At 32.2% G+C, this 16,680-nt stretch overlaps 1 protein-coding gene across 30 annotated transcripts in view; it reads right to left on the bottom strand.

Annotated features, from left to right (window-relative positions):
- ADGRL2 (adhesion G protein-coupled receptor L2) overlaps positions 1-16,680 on the bottom strand; it is a 606,730-nt gene that overhangs the window by 169,785 nt on the left and 420,265 nt on the right. Inside the window, exon 1 of one of the 30 annotated variants that reach the window (XM_082687750.1) lies at positions 15,989-16,669. The exons of the other annotated variants lie outside the window; for them this stretch is intronic. The gene's annotated coding sequence lies outside the window, so the exon portion shown is untranslated. Of the gene's footprint in view, positions 1-15,988; positions 16,670-16,680 lie in introns of those variants that run through there. 30 annotated transcript variants of the gene reach the window in all.

The following is a 16,680-nucleotide window of genomic DNA, read 5'->3' as shown; positions in this document are numbered from 1 at the left end:
CTTTAAAATCAGGTCCCAAACTAACATATCACTTTCATCTCCTTCCATTTTCTGTACGACTCATACCCTACATACACATTCTCCTGAAGGTACCATATTTCTTCGTTTTCCAGTGCCTTTACCTCTGACCTGTCCACCTCTCAAAAAAAAAAAGCCTGAACCTGCTAAAATCATCTTCTGCCTTCGAGTCTACCTCAATGGAGTCTCTTTTTTCCATATTTCTCATTTTGAATTAACCCCACCCTACATCCCGCAGACTTTACTCTTCATTTTGACATGTGGCTATAGTATGCCTTATATTATAATTATTTGTTGAACTACCTGTTTCTCTCACAAGATTGTAAGTGCCTTTTATAGAGCAGTCCTTAACACAGCAAATTTTTCGAGGCAGGACCTTAATAAATGGCTGTTGTCTCAAAATAAATAAAATTAAAGCCCAAAAGTTGATGGATAACTAGATGAAATGCACTTATAGATAAAACTGTTCTTGTAAAGGATAAAATACAATCAATATTGTAAAACACAGACTTTAAGACCAATTCAAGCAAATGCATACTTTTGGTCTGGCAATTTTGGCGAACTCAGTAGTAGGAGTTCTCACATTTTTAAAACCACATGTGCTGCCATAATAACCTCTGTGGCACTGCAGGAAACCAAAAATAACATCTTGAAAGTAAAATCCAAAGCATTATAAATACTGTGAATTATTAAAGTAAATCCAAGCCCTCATCTGTCACTTACACACATGCAACATTATCAAGAATGACTGCTCTGAACTACAGAAGCATAAGGGACTTTAAGAGAATGTACCCGCTTGGGGCGCCTGGGTTGCTCAGTGGGTTAAAGCCTCTGCCTTCAGCTCAGGTCATGATCCCAGGGTTCTGGGATCGAGCCCCGCATTGGGCTCTAGCCCCGCATTGGGCTCTAGCCCCGCATTGGGCTCTCTGCTCAGCAGGGAGCCTGCTTCCTCCTCTCTCTGACTGCCTCTCTGCCTACTTATAATCTCTGTCAAATAAATAAATAAAAATTTAAAAAAAAAAGAGAGAATGTACCTACTTATGAAATATCAGGCTTTTCAAAGGGTAATTTGGGTTTGACTTTTATTTTAATTGGACTCTTAAAAAATTTTTATATAGTAAGAAATCTCTAGTACTGTGCATCTTAATACTACTTAATTTAATCAATATTGGGACTGAAAAGTAGGACAGTGGCAACAATTTAACCACTCTGGCTTGGTAAAAGCCTCTGGCCTTGAGAAAACTATAAATTGCACAACATAGAAGGGTGACAAGGCCACCAAAAATGAAGATTTACCTCATCAAATTTACCTTTATGATCTTAGCAGTAGCCTTACAAATGTCCCGATAAATGAAAAGTTGACTTAAGGAGTTTTAATTAGATGAATATAGTCTTGAATACAATTCCAAAGATGGAATTTCACCTAAAAAGAAAGATGCCTTTCACCTAAACAGCTAAATATACCAAATGCACTATGTTCTGAAAGATAAAAATGAAATTCTACAATATTTAGAACTAAGAGCAATTTTCAATTTTTTAAAAATTTGTCATATTTACATACATTAAACCAAAAACTGCTATTCTAGATTATTCAATTCTTTATCTGTTGCATAAAATCAATAAAACTCAAAGTCCAAATAAAGAAAGCTTACTACTAGAGATAGGGAGCTTTTAATTTGTACTGAATTATTCATTAAAATATTTTTCAACCTATTTACAAATTTTGCAATAATAAAAAAAAGCGGACTTAAGTCCTACTTTTAAAGCAGTTTCTATATCACCATGACAGGTGATTTCAAAACATTTTAACCTGGATGTTAAACACTTCAATTTCAACAACTTTTGATTGTATGTTAAAACGATGTAAAATATTAGAGTTTTAATGAGTACTCAGCATTAAGAAGTCAATTTAATAAGTAAGGAATTAATTTTCAAATAGATAAGCAGAGCTTTATAAATTTTGAATGGTATAGTTGTGAATTCTGTCCAAAAGCTAACCTTTATAAGCAGTGTTAAGGAAAATCTTAACTATTTAGTCAAAATTATATATTATTTCCTGGAATTTTTCCTAAGATTTTTAGTTTAGCTTTCTAACTACTTGAATTATTCCTCCGTGTTATATATAGTTCCTTATCTAAATACCTACGCTTATAGAGGGTTTTTTAGGTTCTAACAGGAGAAAATTAATAGATACTTAGGTCTTAGATATAATGCAAAAATGTTTAAGTTTAGAGAACAGACAGCCTACTCTTCAGTCAAAAGTGAGATCAAGACAATGCTGAATCCTTGGCCACTAACATAAACATATTTGCCTTACTATATTTTGGTTGAAGCAATAAAAATAAAAATAAAGTACAATGGCAGGCCAATCAAAGACATCAATTCCCACACAAATCCTTCTTTATACAAACATTTTTTTTCTTTTAAAATCATTTTTTGGGGGCAGCTGGGTGGCTCAGTGGGTTAAAGCCTCTGCCTTCGGCTTGGGTCTTGATCTCAGGATCCTGGGATCAAGCCCTGCATCAGGCTTTCTGCTCAGCGGTAGCCTGCTTCCTCCTCTCTCTCTCTTTGCCTGCCTCTCTGCCTACTTGTGATCTTTGTCTGTCAAATAAAGAAATAAAATCTTTTAAAAATAATAAAATAAAATCTTTTTATTCATAACACAAATTAAAGAATGGCAAAATATATACGTTCTTCAAACTGTCATTTAAGATGCTTCAATAAAAATTTTCATTATTTTCTTTGAGTAAAATTACATGGATTGAAATTTTTATTTTGTAGGTTAGACAATAAGCAAGTATTAAAATACACTCATATATCATTACAAAAGATGGATTATCAGAACAAAGATTAAAAGAATATTTTACAGGAGTTAAATAATGCCAAAAATGAGGTATGTATGTGTGTATATACATACATACACATACACATTCAGTCATATAGAAACCATCTGAAGACCATTACCACATAATTCCACATTAAATAAAAACTTATATATTAATACTAATCACTAAATTTACACCTTGGTCTTTTTCAGAGGTAAAACAGCATTTACTTGGGAAGTCAAATGAATAAAAATGTGATTTAATTTTTTTTAAAAAAGAAATGAGACCCTCAGCCATCAATTCAGAAATGAATATCAAATTATTAAGGATGAAAACATTCTATCAGAGGAAATACCAAAAATATTATAAAGCAATACACAAAACACAAAGAAGTGTTAAACATAAAAACATCAGAAAAGGGGCGCCTGGGTGGCTCTGTGGGTTAAAGCCTCTCCCTTCGGCTCAGGTCATGATCCCAGTGTCCTGGAATCGAGACCCGCATCGGGCTCTCTACTCAGCAGGGAGCCTGCTTTCTCCTCTCTCTCTGTCTGCCTCTGTGGTACTTGTGGTCTCTATCAAATAAATAAATAAAATCTTAAAAAAAAACTATTAAAAAAATCAGAAAATAGCAATTTTACAAATACACAGGAGTTGGTGATTTATTCTTCATAAACAGACAAAATCAATTTTAATAAAGTAAGCTAAAAAATTAAGCTTATATTTTAATTTATTTTCAATTAAATGTTAACATTGTGGTGATTTAATTGTAACTTTCTTGGTAATGTTCTTGATTTTCCCAGATTTAACAGGCAATACAGAGAATGAGATTATTAGTGTACATAATCTATAAAATTCTCAATATTCTTCAAATACTGAAGCAATAGTTGTACTAAAGGCTATTCAATTTAGTATTGTTCTAAAGCGTTCTAATTTTTTAAGAACACTCTTAAGCTATTAAAAATCAAATCTAAATATTTTTTTTAAAAAGCCAACTCTGGAAAATGTGAATTCTAAGATACCTAAGATTTGTTCTTCAATTTTTTAATCATGTAATATTAGCGACTGAATAATAAATGCTTTGAAAAATATCTTTTCTCGGGCGCCTGGGTGGCTTAGTGGTTAAGCCGCTGCCTTCGGCTCAGGTCATGATCTCAGGGTCCTGGGATTGAGTCCCGCATCAGGCTCTCTGCTCAGCAGGGAGCCTGCTTCCTCCTCTCTCTCTCTCTCTGCCTGCCTCTCTGCCTACTTGTGATTTCTCTCTGTCAAATAAATAAATAAAATCTTTAAAAAAAAAAAAAAAAAAAAAAAAAAAAGAAAAATATCTTTTTTCATGTAATGAAACCAATTATAGGTTTCAGGCTGAAATGTCAAAGGAACTTTGCACTTAACATATCAGGAACACAATATAAGAATATTAGTAAAAAAACAACAGCAAAACAAATGGGAGGTGTGAGAGAGTGACTACACTATTAAAATAGACTACACTATTAAAAGTTATGCTTGACCATCAAGTTCATTATAATTTTATGTCACCATAATTCAACAAAATATTTCATAAGCACTAATCAACCCAAAATTCCTACGAAGAGGACAAAGAAAAGTGCTTTTAGAGTGTACTCTTAAATACCTTAACATATTGCAGCTGTTATCTGAGTCCCATGTAGCAAAGATCTAAAACAAAGATTTTCCTGAATGTAATTCAAATAATTTCAGAGGTCCAGGTACTTATTTTTGCATCTGCCAACAGCTACAACAGGCCAGTAATTACTACTAAGAGATAACAAAGCATCCCTTATGATGCTCTGACAAGTAATAAAATACTAGGCTAAGCTATTTCCTTGAAACTTCAGGCCTCTGATATAAGTAATAACAACTACTTTTCTGCTTCGACTGGTATTTGGTCAAAACAAAAATGCCTTTCAAATCAGTATTCTGAATTAAAGAGCATTGAATATAAACTAATTTTTAAAGAACATTACATATAACATTATATGTTATATAAAAGTAAAAATTCAATGAATAAATGGCTTCCTTAGTTATGTCCCAAAAAGATTATTTAAATTTATATTAAAATCGTATTTGTATTAAAGTAAGAAAACCAATCAAATATGAGACAAGATTATTCATGAATAGAAAGTATCAATATTTTTATTTTGAATTCCAGTTATATCCATAGGTCTTATGTTTATTCTTATATACAGGTAATGCAATCATGTTTAAATTACTGGAGAAAAAGATACACTATCTTATAACTGATTCTTTTTAAAAATGAATAGAATTTTGATATTCTAAGATTTTAACATTTTCACTCTTCAGTGCAGCTTTGAATTAGCAATAAACTATGAATGCCATAGAAGCATATACATAAAATGTACATAATAAAAAGTAGTCTTTTAAATCTTTGTTAGATTTCAACTTGGTGAAATCTATGCTTTTGAAAAATTTTCAAGGAAAAAGGAACTAATATTATTTATCTATTATTATAATTAAAATGAGTCTTTAAATTTTAAATTAATTCTATTAATAAGGCAATATAAGATATATTTTTCCAACAGTTATTAAAACATGGAGATTCTTAGTTTTGAATTCCAGACTCTTCATATAGGTAGACATAAATTTTGAGTAAATATTATTTAGGGTTTTTTTTTACATGTTTTATTAACTTCCATTTAAAATCTAACCTGTTAAAATATTTGACTTGGTTCAAAGAGAATAAAACATAGCAAGATTTTTAATAGAAACTTCCACTTTTATAAGATGTATATTAAAAAAGATTATTTCAAGTAAACATTCATAACATACACTACTCTTATCTCGAGAATTATTCCTCATATTTTATTTTACTCATAATACAGCTTATTTTTTTAAAAAAGTCAATCGGCTTAAACAGATGTAGAAATACATACACATTCACTCAACATATATACAAATGACCAGAAGATATTATATCATAATTAATAGTTTTATTATTCATTCAAGAATATTTGACTTTGTTAACTTACAAAGAATGTCAGTTATTTTAAACTGAAGAGCACTGCCAATTACCTTCCTTGTCATAACATCCCCAGTATAATACCAATAACTTTTACAATAACTTAACTTGTCAACAAAACAGTTTTTTGCAATGGATTCAAATTTCACTGCTTTAAAAAACACTCAGTAGTTAACCTCCAAATTTAAGACAAAACATGTAGAACTTACCCTAGCTGTGCCTTTCCAATAACCTCAAAGAAGTTATGCACTCTGTGACAGTTACTGTTCCTCACGTAACAATTTTCCTGGAATGAATTCTCTAGTAACCCTTACCTCTCTGTGAAGGGAGGTGTGATATTCAAGGGAAAAGGGTAATGAACTGTAATATCAGATTCTATTTTCCAGTGCTGATCATAGTTAGCATCAACAATGATAAGAAATCTTTTTTATCATATTATTCAAGACAATGAAGTTGGCAGTACAGGATGCCTATCAGTAATTTTACCGAAAAGGAGCATTTGTATACTTGCGTAAAAACATACCATCATAATCCTATTGAAGTGTAATTGCTGTTGCTAATATTCTTACCCTGGTATGAAAATGCTCTGCATAAATGTAGCATAGACTTGTTAAGATAATACATGACCATGCTGAGAGGTTAATACTTATATAAAAGCCCATGCCAGTACCATAAATCTCTTTATTAGACAACAGTTTCCTTACTCAGAGGGTCATTCTGTGTAAGAGTAACAATCTGATTTTTCACATTAGTGAAGCTTAGCTAATAAAACAGTAAATCTATGACAACGAATTTCATTAAGAAACAAGGCCTCTTAAAATACAAAATAAGTTATTTTTACTTGTCATATCATTCCTTGGTAAACTAAAGAAAATGAACTACTATATCTCTTTTCAAGGATGCATTAAAGGATAAACTTTCTTTTATTTTTTTTTTCCAACAAGCAAATCCTGAAATAACATTTTTATACTAAAATGTAAAAATAAAAATAAAAAGGTTCATCTTTAGTATAATTTAATATAACATCTTACCCTAAATTTCCTGGCACAATTACGCATATGATGTGAAAATTTTAGCTAAGTGAAAAGAACCAAATGCTCCTAAAGGCTTTTAACAATGATTACCAAAATACCTGATCGGAAAACTCTCAAATATTTCTGAGTATCTGGCTTATAATTTCTTTAGCTGACACAGTGTTCATAAATATAATCCCATTTTTTAATTAAGTACTGCCTATCTTACCTGCATTCGTGTTTTTCCAAGTCACTCAGCAATTTTCTAAACCATTTAATATTAGATCTTTGCTGGTGGTTTCCCTGTTTTTAAGTGTCACGGCACTAATCAGTCCGTTATTGAAAGCAAAAGTCATTAATCCAAAGTGATCATTTTTGTTTTTAGAAAAGAGCATATGCAACTCATCTACTTTGATCTATTAATTAAATATAGAAGAATGTAATGTACTACTTATTGTTCAGTGATCACTTTATAATATTTCACATAATCTGGAAAATTTTATAAAAAATCCGACCTCTCTTTTAACAATTATTCGATATTTAAACAAGACACAGTTCTAGTCATCCAGAGTGTGGGCTGATCATAAAAACAGCTAGCATCTCAAAATAAAACTGATTCATTATCTTCATTACCTTTCAACTTATTTTCACTAATTAAGGAAAGGTAAAAGGCACATTCGTAAGCTGTGAATACATGAAATGATAAATACTTGGACACTTAGTATATTAAATTTCACTACAATTTGGCTAATCCCAAATGCTTTATATTCCTTAGAACAATTTTTCTCAAACAAAATTTAAAAATACATTAAAAAATACAATTTTCAAAAATGCAATTCCAATTGATATTGCCTTGATTATTTTATCTCATATACAAGCTCCCTCTGCAGGTAATAACAAGGGTTAGCAAAAATATCTGAAACATGTAGGCAGTTGCCTGGTAAAGTTGCAGGTCACTATTGTATGAAAATACTATTATCTAGAGTCTCCTCCTTACCAATTATCTGATTAAAATAACTGCTTTTGAAAATTTGCGGTTCAACATGCTTATTCTTGTCCTTCAGCTTGGTTAAGAATGTGGCTTGAGTAGGCAGAATAGACAAACTTTTCAAAGTCACCCAAGAGCCACTCTTACAAAGTGTATTTCAAGGAAAAGAAAACATTACCTTGCTTACACAGCACCAGCCTGAAATGATAGACCACCCAAAACAAAGCTGTTCTACCCGTTTATCTGATGCATCTTCTGATCCCAAAGTACACAATCAAAGATGGTATTTTAGGATCGACTTATGGTGAAAAATAAATGATGAATTTCAAATAAATGCAGTCACTACCATATTTTCTTATTTAAAAAAATTCTGAAATGTGAACCTGGAAGTATTTACTTTCGAGCAATAAATTTATTTTCACTAATTCAATACGAAAAGAAAAACTGATTTGATTTACAAAATGCCCTTTACCCCTCCATCATATTTTTTTCAGAATCAGTTTTAGATTTGTGTTTGCACACTCTCCTCACCATATTCCTTTCTCTGTGTATACACAGATACAAGGTGCATCTCTGACAAGGGTGCAGGGCCAAGTTAAGAAAATTTTCAAGCTCTTGGGGGCAATGTGTTACTAGAAATTATTACTGGGTAATTTGATGTCCCCCTGATTTTCCCCTTCAAACATGTATGCACCACCTTATAGCATATAAGCAGTGACTAGAAATTTGAGGCATTCCATTTGACTCAGCTATAAATGAACTGACAGGCTTAGAAAGTGTTTTTTTTAAACTAAGATCTTTATTAAACACCTATAAATTATAAAAGATTTGCTCACTTTCGTGCTAAACATACAAAAATGTCATACAGAGATAACCAGTTAAATTTTTCTACTTGAACAAAGAAAACAAGATTAAGGGTAAAGGCAACTTGTAATAAGCAGCACTTGTAGTGAGTTTTTCACTTTAGAGAAAGATAAAATTTTGTTTCACTTATATTTTTAAATATTCAGGCTGCAGACCTAGTTTAAAACCAATGATAATATGAACAGTGACTTCCATGAAGGCTGTGAGTATCACAGCATTCCCAGCAGAAAAAACAAAGGTGGGGAGACATCTCTATTGCTCATCTATAGAGCTATCCAGAGGAAGCAACCAATATCCCAATACGACCTTTCTCATGACATTCACGGAACTTTGAAAGGACAGACACAGTTAAACATCCTTAATAAAAATGAAACATCTAGACCATCAAATTTTAGTATAATTTTAATCTGTTGATGTATGAAATGAAATGAAACATTTCAGAATTAGATTTACCTTTTTTTGAATGTGAGACAAGATACATAAAGTGTTTCAATTCTTCATTTAATACATTAAAGCTTTGTCAAATTCTGTACAAATATGCATAATCACTGGGATGCAGATGTGTAAACCTACAACACCAAAATGAATGTTTCCCAAACTGTCTTGGACATTAACCGTAGGAAGACGAGGAATTTTAAGAATTAAAATACCATAAGCATCACAAGATTAAGAACACAAAAATGAGTGGAGAAAATATTGTATAAAAACATGTGTTCTGTAAGTTCTAATCAATAACCACAGTAATAACCACTGAAAAAACGGTTGGCTTTTAAGGCAGAGGAATAAAATTTCTGTATGGAAAGTACCAGCGGAATAAAGAAATAATAATTCCAAATAAAAATCATTTGTCTCAAAGTAGAGAAAAGGGAAATAATTTTCGACATGATTTTTTGATGTAAATTGTAGTTGAGAACCAATTAAGTAAATATATCTACATAAGAGAGAAATATATCAACTAAAGACCTTTTCTAAAATTTTGTAATGATTCCCTCATTATATGAAGAACTGCTGTCACAGTATTCTATTTTAACAATAAATGATTAAAATTAGAACTTACTTTATGAACAAACCAGAATTCTCTTTTGTTCTCTTTATCGACACTATTTACTGTACTCTACAAAAGAAAGCATTAGTCAAAAGCAAGGTCCCCGAACCCACCCTTAGCAGCCTAGAATCATTTTCTACAATAATTGGGGTTAGATTATTTTATCATCTAAATACAAGGCAACAATTTGTTTGAGGCGTGGGCTGATGTCAAGTACCTACATAATATTGCAAAGCATGAGTAGTACAAGCATTTTGTGATCCAAAAGTAGTAAAGACCTTTGAGAACGAAAGAGAGATTAACTAAGCCATATCATTTTCAAAATCAGTTTAAAAAGCTATTTCAATAGTAGATATTTTACATTTTAAACTTATATTTGCAAAAATTTTTGGTCAATTAAAGTCATAAATATTGATATATACAAAGGAACAGAATATAAATTCCATGCTTATGTATGTACAGGTGTGTATATATTTATTTGATCAAGAAAGGAGCTAAAGAGAATTACCTAATAATTGAAAGAGCAAAACTAATCCTTCTTCTTTTATGAGGAACTTCATGGTGCATTTTTCACTGCTATAATGGCTAAAGATTTTATTACTCATCTAGAAATAGATCTATCCGGTTTTGTTCTAACAAAATAACAAGTCTTTGAACTGATCTAGGTCTAAAGTTAACCATCTTTTCAACTTCTTTCATCTGTCATGGTCAAGAACTAATAGTTCATTTTTATCTCTTTCTTTTTTCTAGTATCAGATTTATTAAAACAACAACAACAACAAAAACCGACACATTTTTGAAGTTACTTAATGCATCTTGAACAAAATTAAGTCATTGTTTAGGATGTTAACTTCTGCTTAACCTGCCTGCTTTTTAATATTTCTATTTTTATGAAAATATTGAATTTATCCTCACAAAACGTCTGCCAAAGGTTTTTTTTTCTGTTTTAGCTTTAAGTAGGCTTCTTTTAAAGCAACTAATTTCAATACTGAAATTCAGAGATTAAGATGTAATCCCTGTGTGTGAATTTTAATGTTTATAACGTATTCCTCACAGATTGGAAAAATCAATGACAAGACCAACAGGGGCCCGTTTTGCTCAGCATAGGTTTTCTTGTCAGGTAGTGATTAATGCTGTGCTCTGTAGAGGGAGACATTACATCCGGGCTAAAACAGACCTAAATTTTACCCTCAGGCAGAAATCTGATTTAAACATCTCTATTTAAAGTGACATTTGTCCTCCCTTTTCAACTGGTTTCCCCAGAAATTCCAGAAAGTTGACTTCATGACCTAAAAACAGCTGGGTGGCTGTGAGCAGCAGTTGTGGCCTGTTCTTGCACTTCGGTAAATCTGGGTGCCAGAATCAATCAAGGTGGTAATAAAACAGGTGCCCGGCTATCCGCTATGATGAATCCCATGTCACCTTATTGCTACAAGAATTTAAGACTTAAAATTCCTTATAACTCTAGAGTCAGTAGTAAACATTTCTAAAATATGTTTCTGTTGTTGATAATAACCTAGCTATCTATACTGATGGGCTAGATCTCTTTTGATGCCTAAAATTACATCGATATTTCACTACATTCATCTGAAATATCAGCAGATTACAAATACCATGAACCCAGAAAAGCAATTACAAAAAGCAAATCTCTAAAAAAAATTAGAATATGCAAGTGGAAATGGCTTCTTACATGAAATATAACAGCTTCCAAAAAATGGAAAACAAAAAGAAAAAAAGTTTACATAGCAGAAGTCACCAAGTAAACAAGATATATGCATACTAAAACAAGCACAATATCCTTATAGTGTGAAACATGGTAGCTTTTGATATTATTAAGCAATTTAAACATTGCTGGCAAAGTCCTACTAACCAAGGTAATCTAATTTCTGTTGCTTTTCAATGTAAATTGATTTTTTTTTTCTTTAGCCATTCTGGTAATTGAACAAATTTATACAACTGTGATGGGATTTTACTTACCACCACACAATGCATAAAATTCTCTATGAAGACAAACTATATTACTTCATAAAACTACATTTTTGTTGTAATTAAACAAATTGTATTTAAACTTGCTCTGTGCTTCAAAACAATCAATAGTGTTTTGCTGTAAGCTGTACTTTACTTGCAGGTGTTAAGCGCTAGCTAGGTTCCTTCACTCGACCTACCTTTTTTAAAGATAATTTTTATTGGCAATACACGGGAGGTTATTTTCTTCTTAAGAAATAACTTTTTAAAAATCACTGCATAAGACTATATTAGAAAATATCTGCAAATTATTGCTTACATATAGTCTATCAGTTAAGTGATGTAAAAAGATTTTTAAGTATTTTTTGTTTGATTAAGACCTTTTATGACACAGTGATCCACTTAAAAAAATACCCACTTATGTCAAAACACCATTAAGAGATTTTCATTGTTTATAACATACATATAACAAAATCTATAAAAGTCAAAATGCCACACTGACGTCCTGAATAAAATTCAGAAATTACAGACCTCCAGTTCTATAGTTTTTCCTTTAAAAGATATTCACACTTAGGTCAAGAAAAATGTCACCATTTCAGGATTCTAACTTCCCAATTCCAATCATTAACTATCTCTATATTCACCCATTTCCTAAGCGTTTTTCTTAACGCATTAAAAAAAAATCACTACTTGACCAATCTTGAGTGGCAAAAAGATTTCAGAGAATAGTCTCAATTTTTCTGATAACATCAAGTCTAATTACAGTAATCGGGGTGATTAAATACTTTTCAACCTTTCAACCTTCAATCAAGAATTATTTGAAGAGATGAATATTTAGGTGGGGCTATAAACTAATTAGTATTATGTAAGAGAGACTTTAACTAAGCTATGATTTTAATCTATCTTTAAAATAAAAATGTTTTAAACTTTCTTGAAAATAGTTACAGAACAGTTATCTATTTAGGTAATATGAACTGATATTTAAACAAATCACCTGAAGAACTGATATGACCAAAACATAAGTAGGATTTCAAGGCCTACTTCAAGCTAAAGTTGTTATTTTTAACACTTGATCAAAACCATTAATTTGCAAAAATTTTTAGCTAAGTATTCTTGCAAATAATTTGATGAACATTTCTAAATAATCATGCACTTTATTTCTAGAATTTATTAGTTTGAAAATAATTCCACCTTAATTTTACAGGAACCTTTTCCATAAAAAAGCAGAGAGATGTCAAATGTGTTCCTCTCCAACACTCAAAATCAGATACAGTGGACGTGAAGAGGCAAAGTGTACAGTCTTTGAGATTTTTCGTAAAAAGAGCAATCCTGAATTCTTCAATCACTGAATTCTTCACATTTCCAAGACTGTATTTCATTCCTAATCTAAATACAGTTAATCTGCGCTCTTAAATATTAGCAGTTGAGCAAGTGGTATGGATTCTTATTAAAATGAGAACAGATTTCTCTCAGGTAAGTTTAGTGTGTATAGCCCATACCTAAATTATAATGCTCTCTTCATCTCATACTACTTCTGTCAATAAACTAAGCATGATTTGAGTATTTATGCACAAAAGTTAGGTCAAATAAATATTTTGATAGAAAATACAGCAATAACATTTTATTACTATGGTGTACAGATTTCCAGTTACCTCTTGACCTTCCCAACTTCTCAATCTTAGCTCACATATTCCATAGTACTTAAGACATTAAAATACTATGTCAGATTTTTTGCTAAAACACAAAAGGCTTCAATAATGATCAAATAAAGATCCCACCTTAAGTAAACCTTGGTTTTAAAGCTCTCCTCTTGCTTATTTTAAGAAAGGAAACGCCCAGAAGCTTGGTGTTAACGTTTCTGCTGATTGTGAAAATTGCAGCAATAAAAACTCCAACTGCTTGTCTTAAATTAAGACCTGTAGTACTACTCCATGTGAGATCCGTATATTTAATATTAGTTTTTATAACATTTGGAAGTTTTGTTGTCTGCTTTGATGTTAGTCCATTAATAGAGCAGAATCAAAGCCTTAAAAAATTATATTTATTGGAAATTCTCAAATCAAAACCAGAAGTAATGTTTGTTTTACCTCACATTACTTAATATTCTGATTCTCCAGCTACCTGGTCCCAGAACTATCTGTATTTCTAAATTCATTTTTTGTTGCCAACACATAGTAACCCACAATGATTGAAAATGGCAGCTGAAGTGCTTCTACAACACATTAATTTTTCTCTAAGTAGTCCAATTTTGTCATTGAGATGTTGAAAAATCTTTTCACTGCATTTTACACCTTCAGAGATTTGCTGAATTCAGGCTCACCATCATATAAAATGAAGAACAATGTTTTCAAGACAATTTTTAGATTATCACTAATAGCTCTAAAGGATAATGTTTTCTTTATACCACTCTGCATTCAAAGCAGACTAGTTAACAGCAACTTAAGTGCAATAATAGCAATTACATCAATGTGGGCATTTTTACCTCAGAAGTACTTCTTAGATAACCGAAGGGACCAGATAAATAAACTATAATAAAATGATTTCAGGGGAATGATATACAATAGGAATGCCACTAAAAAAAAATCTTCTCAATCTAAATAAAGTATCTTATTAAACGAAAAACTAAAAATGTTAGGCAATTAATGCAATGATATTTATCCCTCCAAAACTGAGTTAAGTTTCAATATTAGAATAAAACCAAGGAATCGCGAACATTAGTTTATTTAAAAAAAGAAAAGTCCTCTTCTAATGAAAGAATATAAGCTTCTGTTCAAAATCAACTAACCATCAAAGGTAAAACTATTAAAAATATAGGTTCCAAAATCTTCTCTGAGGTTCGTTTTCATCTTAAAACTAGGTTTTAGGAAATCTTAAGCTAAATAAATAAAACCAACACTTCCCCAGAAGTTGATAAAAAAAGTTCTCCCTTGACCCATCTGCTTGCCATGAAATGACCCAAATGACCCAAGTACTTGTTCTTATTTCTCCACTAATGGATACTGAGTTGTTAAAAGAAATTCAAAGAACTTCTCTCTCTGCAAATGTAAAAAAGGCATTAACAAATATGCTATAAATATTAGGAAAAATAAACCAAATGTAAGCTGAATTCTCCAGCTTACGGTGTTTAGAAAATACAAAACTTTTGAGACAAAACAATCAATATTCAGAAAGAATTACTACTAAATAGAATTCACAAATAATCTGAGTATCACCTAGAACCCTTTTTCAAATTTACACCTACAAAAGTTACATTAACAAAGTTCATGCTGAGTTTTTAACATTCAAACCCTCCTTGGATTTTTCCCCCTTAATTTAGCAAGTGTATTAAAAATAAGTTTCCTAGGTGTAAAAATGAGTGTCCCTTAATCACAAGATTTCTATTGTTTTATACTCTAATTAAAAGTCTTCCCTACCCATTTTAATAATATAACAAAGTGTAGGCCCTAGAAAAGTATGAAGTTGGAAGGAAAAGCTTTCTCACTCTCTTCCACTGAAGGGACCCCAAAAGACAGGCAACAGTGACTATCATAAAATAAAAGGTCACCCTTTTTCTAGGAACAAACCATTTATCAATAGAAAATAATTGTCTTGCCATTTGCAAGGGCTCCACAGCAATAGACAATGTTTTTCGCTCACATAATTACAAAACAGTGAAAGTTCAGAAACACAGCCTGAATCCACCTCCCTATTTTTACCCTTTACAATTCTCATTGCCCTTTGGGCCTCTGCTTGGAAGCAAATGGAAGACAGGCTGAAGTTTTCTCAATTGAGCTGAAGCTAAGAAACCTTTGATATGCTAATAGTCCCCTTCAAACGGTAAGAATTCACACTTGCATTAATTCAAACAATTTGTGCAGAATGATGTGAAATGGCACCTCTTTTAGAGGCAAGCAACAAAAGGAGAGAATCGGAATGTCTGAAGGAACTAAACAACAGAACATTTGTTCTGCAGTATTCTCTCTATCATGCATAAATTTCCTAGAGGGCGGAGGGAGGGACAACAAAAAGTTCCACAACACACCTGAACAGAAGTAGGTTTTCTTATATAACGTTTTCCAAATATTAGAAACATACTAAATCTAAAGTTACCAAGTTACCTTTAGTTACCTCTTAGGTCAAGAGTCCCATAACAACTTTTCTAAACTACTAAACACACCACACAAACTATTCTATTTTTTCTGCTGTGGACGCACATTGCCTCCTTAGTACCCAATTTTTAAGGTTTGCCCAAGATCTAACTTGATTTAGTAAGAGACATCCCGACAGGAAATTATTTACCAAACGGATGTGACTTTTCTTCATTTGTGCAACTCGAGTTGAGCAAAGAGCAAACTCGGTGGGGCCCGTTGCAGACACAAACACTGACAGGGAAATGAATGAAACAGCGTCCGTTAAATCTACGCCCCTGGAAAGGGGACGAGAGAAGTACACATACTGTAAAGGCTGCAGAAGAAAATTTAAGAATTGGGGCGGGGGCAGGGAGGAGAGTGCCTTAGAACCGGGCCTTTTGTAACGGGAACCATATGGTTGGTGGCTGCGGCTCAGACGCTCTCAGGCTGCTTGGAGGAGCTGCTAACCAGCCTGACACCTTTCAAGAAACAGGAGGAAAACATTTCCTCGGTCTGAATCCGAGACAACACAGTTTGCATCAGGAAGAACGGAATGAGAGGGCCCGGGAAGGGGGGAATGATGAAGGGGGAGGAGTCCGTAAAAGACGAGAAAAGACTCCCCCCCCCCCTCCAACTACGTTTTTAGAGGACGGAATGAAAAGAAGATAAATATATAGAGAGGAGACAGAGAGAGAGAGAGAGATTGAGGAAAAAAATATATATGTATGTATGTATATATGGCATACGTTCCTTAGCCTCCGATCAGCGACACTTTGGGCACAACGTAAAGCTTCCAGCGATTTCCCCTACCCTAAGCCCCGTAGTTTGGCGAAAGGAACAAACTTTACTGATCCCAAGTGA

The sequence above is a fragment of the Mustela nivalis genome, assembly GCF_964662115.1.
Source record: "Mustela nivalis genome assembly, chromosome: 10".
NCBI classification, from domain to species: domain Eukaryota; kingdom Metazoa; phylum Chordata; class Mammalia; order Carnivora; family Mustelidae; genus Mustela; species Mustela nivalis.
Note: the sequence above shows the minus strand (reverse complement) of the source record. Positions and strands in the feature narration are given on the sequence as shown.